This window comes from Gorilla gorilla, chromosome 1 (genome assembly GCF_029281585.2).
Source record: "Gorilla gorilla gorilla isolate KB3781 chromosome 1, NHGRI_mGorGor1-v2.1_pri, whole genome shotgun sequence".
Lineage (NCBI taxonomy): Eukaryota > Metazoa > Chordata > Mammalia > Primates > Hominidae > Gorilla > Gorilla gorilla.
In genome coordinates, this window is record NC_073224.2 from 82,690,771 (window position 1) to 82,700,194 (window position 9,424).

A 9,424-nucleotide genomic window follows, 5' to 3' on the forward strand; every position below is an offset into this window, starting at 1 on the left:
ATGGGCAAAGATTTTTTTTTTTTTTTTTTTTTGAGATGGAGTCTCACTCCGTTGCCTAGGCTGGAGTGCGGTGGTGCAATCTTGGCTCACTGCAACCTCCATCTCCAGGTTTCATGCAATTCTTCCTGCCTCAGCCTCCCAAGTAGCTGGGGTTACAGGTGCCTGCCACCATGCCCAGCTAGTTTTTGTATTTGTAGTAGAGACAAGGTTTCACCATGTTGGCCAGGCTGGTCTTGAACTCCTGACTTCAGGCGATCCACCTGCCTCTGCCTCCCAAAGTGCTGGGATTACAGGCATGAGCCACTGCACCCGGCAAGGGCAAAGATTTTTAGGATAAGACCGCAAAGGCACAGGCAACCAAAGCAAAAATAGATAAATGGGATTGCATCAAGTTTAAAAGCTTCTGTACAGCAAAGGAAACAACCAATAAAGTGGAAAGATAACCTACAGAATGGGAGAAAATATATTTGCAAACTACCCCTCTGACAATAGTCTAATAACCAGAATATATAAGGAGCTTTAATAACTCAATAGCAAAAGAAGAAATAATCTGATTAAAAAGTGGTTAAAAGACCTGAATAAGTTGGCGGGGCTCGGTGGCTCAGGCCTGTAATCCTAGTGAGAGGTGACAGCGTGCTGGCAGTCCTCACAGCCCTCCCTCGCTCTTGGCGCCTGCTCTGCCTGGGCTCCCACTTTGGCGGCACTTGAGGAGCCCTTCAGCCCGCCGCTGCACTGTGGGAGCCTCTTCCTGGGCTGGCCTGAGCCGGCTCCCTCAGCTTGCCGGGAGGTGTGGAGGGAGAGGCGCAGGCGGGAACCAGGGCTGCGCGCGGTGCTTGGGGGCCAGCGCGAGTTCTGGGTGGGCGTGGGCTAGGCGGGCCCCACACTCGGAGCGGCCAGCGGGCCCCGCCGGCCCTGGGCAGTGAGGGGCTTAGCACCTGGGCCAGCAGCTGCTGTGCTCAATTTCTCGCCGGGCCTTAGCTGCCTTCCAGCCGGGCAGGGCTTGGGACCTGCAGCCCGCCATGCCTGAGCCTCTCCCGCCCACCGTCCCTCCCATTCCTGTGGGGCCCGGAGCCTCCCCGACCAGAGCCTCCCCCTGCTCCACGGCACGCAGTCCCATCGACCACCCAAGGGCTGAGGAGTGTGGGCACAGGGCACAGGACTGGCAGGCAGCTCCACCTACAGCCCCAGTGCGGGATCCACTGGGTGAAGCCAGCTGGGCTCCTGAGTCTGGTAGGGACTTGGAGAACCTTTATGTCTAGCTAGGGGATTGTAAATACACCAATCAGCACTCTGTATCTAGCTCAAGGTTTGTAAACACACCAATCAGCACCCTGTGTCTAGCTCAGGGTTTGTGAATGCACCAATCAACACTCTGTATCTAGCTACTCTGGTGGGGACTTGGAGAACCTTTATGTTGACACTCTATCTAGCTAATCTAGTGGGGAGGTGGAGAACCTTTGAGTCTAGCTCAGGGATTGTAAACGCACCAATCAACACCCTGTCAAAACAGACAACTCAGCTCTCTGTAAAATGGACCAATCAGCAGGATGTGGGTGGGGCCAGATAAAAGCATAAAAGCAGGCTGCCGGAATCAGCAGTGGCAATCTGATTTGGTACCCTTCCACAGTGTGGAAGCTTTGTTTTTTCACTCTTTGCAATAAATCTTGCTGCTGCTCACTCTTTGGGTCCACACTGCCTTTATGAGCTGTAACACTCACAGTGAAGGTCTGCAGCTTCATTCCTGAAGCCAGCGGGACCACGAACCCACCGAGAGGAAGGAACAACTCCAGACCCGCCGCCTTAAGAGCTGTTAACACTCACTGCGAAGGTCTGCAGCTTCACTCCTGAGCCAGCGAGACCATGAATCCACCAGAAGGAAGAAACTCCAAACGCATCCGAACATCAGAAGGAACAAACTGCAGACACGCCGCCTTTAAGAATTGTAACACTCACCGCGAGCGTCCGCGGCTTCATTCTTGAAGTCAGTGAGACCAAGAACCCACCAATTCTGGACACACTAGCACTTTGGGAGGCTGAGGCGAGTGGATAACCTGACGTCAGGAGTTGAAGACCAGCCTGACCAACATGGAGAAATCCCATCGCTACCAAAAATACAAAATTAGCCAGGAGCATTGGCGCATGCCTGTAATCCCAGCTACTTTGGAGGCTGAGGCAGGAGAATCGCTTGAACCCAGGAGGCAGAGGTTGCGGTGAGCTGAGATCCACCATTGCACTCCAGCCTGTGCAACAAGATTGAAACTCCATCTCAAAAAAAAAAAAAAAAAAAAATCTGAATAGTTCGGGCGCGGTGACTTACACTTGTAATCCCAGCACTTTGGGAAGACAAGGTGGGCGGATCACTTGAGGTTGAGAGTTCAAGACCAGCCTGACCAACATGATAAAACCCCGTCTCTACCAAAAAATACAAAAATTAGCTAGGCGTCATGGTGCGCCTGCAGTCCCAGCTTCTCAGGAGGCTGAAGTGGGAAAATCACTTGAACCGAGGAGGTGGAGGTTGCAGTAAGCTGAGGTCATGCCACTGCACTCCAGCTTGGGCAATAGAGTGAGACCTTGTCTCAAAAGAAAAAAAAAAAGATCTAAATAGACATTTCTCAAAAGAAGACATACAAACAGCTAACAGGTATATGAAAAAATGCTCAATGTCACTAATCATCAGAGAAATGCAAATCAAAATTTCAATGAGATATCATCTCTCCCCAGTTAAAATGGTTTCTATCAAAAAGACAGGCAGCCAGGCATGGTGGCTCACGCCTGTAATACCAGCACTTTGGGAGGCTGAGGCGGGTGGATCACCTGAGGTCAGGGGTTCAAGACCAGCCTGACTAACATAGTGAAACCCAGTCTCTACTAAAAATATAAAAATTAGTCAGATGAGGTGGCAGGTGCGTGTAATCCCAGCTACTCAGGAGGCTGAGGCAGGAGAATTGCTAGAACCCTGGAGGTGGAGGTTGTGGTGAGCTGAGGTTGCACCATTGCACCCCAGCCTGGGGGACAGAGTGAGACTCAGTTAAAAAAAAAAAAAAAGGCAGTAACAGGTGTTGGCGAGGATGTGGAGGTAAGGAAACCATCATACACTGTTGTTGCGAATATAAATTAGTATAGTCACTATGGAGAATAACATGGAGTTTCCCCCCAAAAAATGAAATTAGAACTACCATAAGATACAGCAATTCCACTACTAGGTATGTCTATCGAAAAGAAAGGAAATCAACATGTGGAAAAGATATCTGCACTCTCATGTTTATTGCAGCACTATTTACAATAGCCATAGTATGAAATCAACCTAAGTGCCATCAATAGATGAATAAAGAAAATGTGATATGGATATATATATATATATATACACACACACACACAATGGAATATTATTCAGCCATAAAAAGAATGCAATCTTGTCATTTGCAGCAACATGGATGGAACTAGAGGCCATTATGTTAAGTGAAATAAGCCAGGCACAGAAAGACAAATATCACATGTTCTCACTTATATATGAGAGCTAAAGAAGTGGATCTCATAAAGACAAAGAGTAGATTCATGGTTACTAGTGGCTGGGAAGGATAATGAGAAAAGGGAATGAAGAGAAAGAAGTTGATAATAATGAGTACAAACATACATTCTGATAGAACAAATAAGACCTATTGTTATATAGATTAGTATGGTGACTATAGTATATTTCAAAATAGCCAGAAGAGAAGAATTGGAATGGTTCTAGCATAAAGAAGAGACAAATATTTAATGTGATAGAAAAAAATTTTAATGATCTTCAAATTAAAATAAGTGGGAAAAAGCTAGTTATCAGGGAATTCGAGTCCAAGGAATATAATATTATACAAAGATTTTCTAAGTAATAATCATTGCTCTCATTTATTGAGTTACCAAGATGGTATCAGGTACTGTGTGAAGCACTTAACCTGACTTACCTAATGTAACATTTGAAACAACAATTACTAATCCCTATTTTGTAAAAAAAAAAAAAAAAAAAAAAAAAAGCTAAGTTCCCAAAAAGTTGGAGAACTTGCCCAATCTGGCCAATGTCTAACCTAAAGTTCAAATTCAGGTCTCAGAACTCAGGGCCTGTGTCCTTAAGCACTCTGTGATTTGACCTCATAATTTTTTTTTTTTTTGTGAGGCAGAGTCTTGCTGTGCCACCCAGGCTGAAGTGCAGTGGCTCAATCACAGCTCATTGCAGCCTTGACCGCCCAGGCTCAAGTGATCCTCCTGCCTCAGCCTCCTGAGTAGCCGAACTACAGGTACACAACACCACGCCTGGCTAATTTTTTTTTTTTTTTTTTGGTAGAGACAAGGTCTCACTGTGTTGCCCAGGCTGGTCTTGAACTCCTGGGCTCAAGCAATCCTCCTGTCTTGGCCTACCAAAATGCTGGGATTACAGGGGTGAGCCACTGTGCCTGGCCACTTCATGAAATTAAAACAGTATTTCCACACTGCATTTAAATCTCTTGAGACCAAACCAAATTATCTACCAGATCCTGAAATTATTGAAGTGATCTCTGTAATTTTTTAAAAATTGGGAAAAATGGGCTAGGTAGTAGAAGGCTGGTGATAGATACACGTATTTGTGATTTTTAAGAAGAATGAACTGTATAATAAGGGGCCATACAACTATGTAGTTTAGTTGTACCATGTCTATAACAATCTTGGCATTTGAAATACCTTTAGACTAGGAACTTCAGTTTGTATATGACTCACCACTTCCATTTGTCTTCTTCCAGACATTTTACGTTTCAATTTTCTGCCTGGCCTTCAGAGAAACTGCAATGTATAAGCCCTAAAAACTACAGAATTCTGTCCCAGGAGAAATTTGAGGACACACACATTGTTTAGAATCACTTTAAAAAGAAGTAGTAATGAATTGTTAAGCATCAGCAGAGGTTTATTATAAACTCATAAGACTAAATTCGTTTTCTAAAACAAAGCTATTATATATATATTGATTCTTAGGAGGTTGTGGCAGCAAAAATATAAAGTGTATATTTTAAAAACCTACACATTAGAATATTTTAGAGGCAAATAAATACTCCAGAAACTGGAGAAAACGTTTTCCTTTGGGAAAGGAACGGGGAAGTTGGAGGACAGAGGAGAAAGGCTTATTTTTCATTGCCTATCCGAAAGTACCTTTTGAATTTTATCGGTCCAAGATTTCACAGCTGATGGATCTCTCTTTGACACAAAGACAGGAACAACTGAGCATACGGAACGGAATTCAACTGAATGAGCCTAATCTCCAGGAAAAGTTTTCTGAAGATTCTCTGAGATGATGCTGAAGCCACCCCCCCTTCCCACACCATTTTGGAGCCTTTATTATGACACAGAGAAACCAGTTGCCTTTGTTCTCAATTCCCACATGACACTGAATCCAGCTGCCTGTTGGAAGTGAAGCTCAGTTGTTCCAATACATGACGCAGCCACTGCTTGGCTTCACAATGCGCCTTGTCATACTGAACCCAATTAAGTCACCACCAAACGAAAACTTGTTCCCTCCCTCTTTAAACGTCTTGGGTTATTTGATGAATGTTCTTCAGTTTCCCAACAATGGAAAATTGATTCTTAGGCTGTGAAGTTCCTCTCTCTTCTTTTACCTTCTGTTTTCCACAGATTTTAAGCTTAAGAGAGCAGAATTAAAGTTTCAAATCACTGTTTCCCTTAGCTTTTTGTCTTGAATGACTTTTATATACCTTTGCTTAGAAAATATTAAATTGCTGACTTTTTAGCAACAACAAAAGATATTAAAAGATGTTACTGCCGGGCGCAGTGGCTCGTGCCTGTAATCCCAGCACTTTAGGGGGCCGAGGCTGGCAGATCACCTGAGGTCAGGAGTTCAAGACCAGCCTGGCCAACGTGGTGAAACCTCGTCTCTACTAAAAAAAAAAAAAAAAATAGCGGGTGTGGTGGCACATGCTTGTAATCCCAGCTACTTGGGAGGCTGAGGCAGAAGAACTGTTTGAACCTGGGAGGTGGAGGTTGTAGTGAGCTGAGATTGTGCCACTGCACTCCAGCCTGGGCAACAGAGCAAGACACCCCATCTGAAAAAAAAAAAAAAAAAGATGTTACTAAATTTCCCTACCTTTTCCAAGAAATACAATGTAATTTTAGAGATAAAATAACATACATAAACCCTAAATTGGAAAGAGGGGGAGAATAAAAGACAGAAAGAGAAAAAAAAAACTGTGGGTCAGGTTGAAGGTGGAAACACTTTAATATACTAAAAAAAGTTTTGTTCTCCACGTTTGTTTATTTATTTATTTTTGAGACAGGGTCTTGCTATCTCTCAGGCTGGAGTGCAGTGGCTCACTGCAGCCTCAACCTCCTAGGGCTCAAGAGATCCTCCCACCTCACCCCCCTGAATAGTTAGGACTACAGGTGTGTGCCACCATGCCTGGCTAATTTTTTTTCTTTTTCTTTTTTTTTTTTTTTTTATAGATAGGGGTTTCATTATGTTACCCAGACTGGTCTTGAACTCCTGGACTCAAGCAATCCTTCCAAAGTGCTGGGATTACAGGAAGTTCGTGCCCGAACTTCTCTATATCTTTAAAGACTTAACTATTTTAGTATACTTACATCACTATTTTTCTCTTTCTCCTTAAATACAAAGCAAAAAATTAGAATTTTTGACTATTACTTTTCCATACCTGTTAACTGAAGTTAAAAATACATGCCGAGTGTTTCTTTCTCCTGTAAATATTGAGAAAAATTTGAACTTCCCCCAACTTAGTACTATAAACCTAAACATAATGACTTTGGCTTCATATTTAAAACTTAGGAATGATTGTAAACAAAGGGAATATGCCCAAGATGCAAAAATAGCATGAAATAAAATAGTTAAACTGTTCAAAAGTTTATTCCATTCATTCTGTTTCTTGGATGCTAATTATCTAGTTTGCAGAGTAAACAGGTCTTTTGTTCCTTCTCAGTTCAAACATAGTTTGTTTTCTCCTCCTGTAGGTATCTAGAAGAAATGAAAGAAAATACAATATTTCAGCTCACGAACTTTCAAGAGATCAGGTACTACTTTATGTAGTCTAGTGCTGCAGTCCCCAACCTTTGTGGCACCAGGGACCAGTTTCATGAAGGCAATTTTTCCATGAACCAGTAGCAGGAGGGATGATTCAAGCACATTATATTAATTGTGCACCTTATTTCTATTAGTATTACATTGTAATATATAATGAAATGATTATACAATGCACCATAATGTAGAATCAGTGGGAGCCCTGAGCCTCTTTTCCCATCTGAGGGTGATGGGAGAAGTCCCATCTGGGGGTGTTCCCATCTGGGGGTGATGGTCAGTGGTCAGTGACAGATCATCAGGCATTAGATTCTCATAATAAGTGCACAACCTCGATCCCTCGCATGTGCAGTTCACAATAGGGTTCACGCTCTTAAGAGAATCTAATGCTGCCACTGATCTAACAGGAGGCAGAGCTCAGGCAGTAATTGGAGTGATGGGGAGTGGCTATAAATACAGATGAAGCTTTGCTCGCTTGCCCACCACTCACCTCCTGCTGTGCGGCCCAGTTCCTAACAGGCCATGGACCGGTACCAGTCTGTGGCCTGGGGATTGGGGACCCCTGGTCTAGTGGATGCCGTGGTCTGGCACCCCAGCTGCCAGGTGTATTGACTGCTGGATCACAGCTGCAAAACTCTGGAGACTGCTGTCAGCTGAAGAGAGGCGCTTCACCGAAGTCCTGACCCCAGAAGGTCATGTCCTTTCTTGGGGATAGCTCTTATCCAACAACTGGTCAATGTGAGGTTAGAAAGTTCTGGCCTCTTGCCTCAAAGTGAGACAACTCTGAAGGAATTCCTAGTTCCAGAGCTTCTTGTGGGATCAGCTGAGGCCTCTGTTGTGATTGTGTCACAGGTCAACTTCTCCCCCTGCCCTTACTCCCTTGCGGGTGTTGTCCTTCAGAGCACTCCCCAATAAACCATTCTCTTACAAACCAGGTGTGGTGACTTATGCCTGTAATCCAAGTACTTTGGGAGGCTGAGGAGGGCAGATCATTTGAGGCCAGCAGTTCAAGACCAACCTGGCCAACATGGTGAAACCTGTCTCTACTAAAAATACAAAAATTATCCTGGTGTGGTGGCACACGCATAGTCCCAGCTACTGGGGAGGCTGAGGCAGAGAATTGCTTGAACCTGGGAGGTGGAGGTTGCAGTGAGCCAAGATCGTGCTACTGCACTCCAGCCTGGGCAACAGAGTGAGACTCTGTCTCAAAACAACAACATCAACAAAAAGACTTTCTCTTACCAATCTCCATCTAAAAGTCAGATTCTGGGGAAATGACCTAAGTAAGATAAATGGGCTGATTTTCTCCCCCAACAGAAATAAATTGATGTATAGTGATATGTCTGTACTATTTTTCTCTTTTTCCTTTAATTTGCCAGTATTTTTTGTTCCTTTTATGTTCCTGTAGTAACACGTAGAATTTCATTAGGACATAGGGTCCTAACAGCAGCAATAAAATGAAAGCTGGATTATTTTTTGCCTATAAAATTGACAAGAAATAATCCAGCTTTCATTTTACAGCTGCTGATAGCTACCCAAAATAACATTTATAGCTTCCCAAAATAGCATTCTTGACCTTCTCTGTGAGTTAGGGGAGAAGATGGAGTCCATGAAATTAAGTAAGTTTAATTAAACTCCATGGAGAGCAAACTCATAACCTTGACATTATTTTGCCATCCTCTGTCCAACTGGGCTAATAGGCTTAGATAGAAAGCTTATTAAAAAGTGAAATTTAAAGATTATTTCTATAAACCTTGCTACTCCTACTAATGACAATCATCAAGAGGAATCTAAAGATTGTATATGTGAAAGCCTTTCTATTTCTCTCGTAGATTCTGGTTGAAGATGGCAGTTGATCACATGAAGTTATCTCCTCTCCCACCTAAGACCCCACTAAAATTAAAAGATAACTTATTCCACAGAGCAAAAACTGAAGAATCCCTGAAAAAAGATGGCCCTCAAGTGAAACAGCTGGTTCCCACCTAATCATCCTAAACTAAATAAACAGAACAAAAGGACCCAGGGAATACAGCAGTAACATAGAAAGAAGAAAGAAGAAACTCTTTTTAAAACTCTAAAATTTTCTGAGAAGAGATTATATGATACCCATTTTAAAACAAAAACAGGATGCTGTTAAAAAAATAAGCAGAGAGCACAAAAGATATCTTAGAAATTAAAAATGTGATCCCTTAAAGTAGCAGTCACCAGGGACTGGTTTTGTGGAAGAGTTTTTCCATGGATGGCAGTGGGGGGGTTGGGGGGATGGTTTGGGGATGAAACTGTTCCACCTCAGATCATCAGGCATTAGATTCTCATAAGGAGCACACAACCTAGATCCCTCACATGCGCAGTTCACAATAGGGTTCACGCTTCTATGAG

The 9,424-nt window shown here is 43.3% G+C and overlaps 1 long non-coding RNA gene across 1 annotated transcript; it reads left to right on the forward strand.

The window, feature by feature from the left end:
• The first annotated feature begins 4,189 nt into the window (after positions 1 to 4,189).
• On the forward strand, positions 4,190 to 9,008 carry LOC129527687 (uncharacterized). The gene is made up of 3 exons (XR_008672724.2): positions 4,190 to 4,271; positions 6,982 to 7,041; positions 8,878 to 9,008. It is a non-coding gene; the product is annotated as an uncharacterized lncRNA (long non-coding RNA).
• The last annotated feature ends 416 nt before the right edge of the window (positions 9,009 to 9,424 follow it).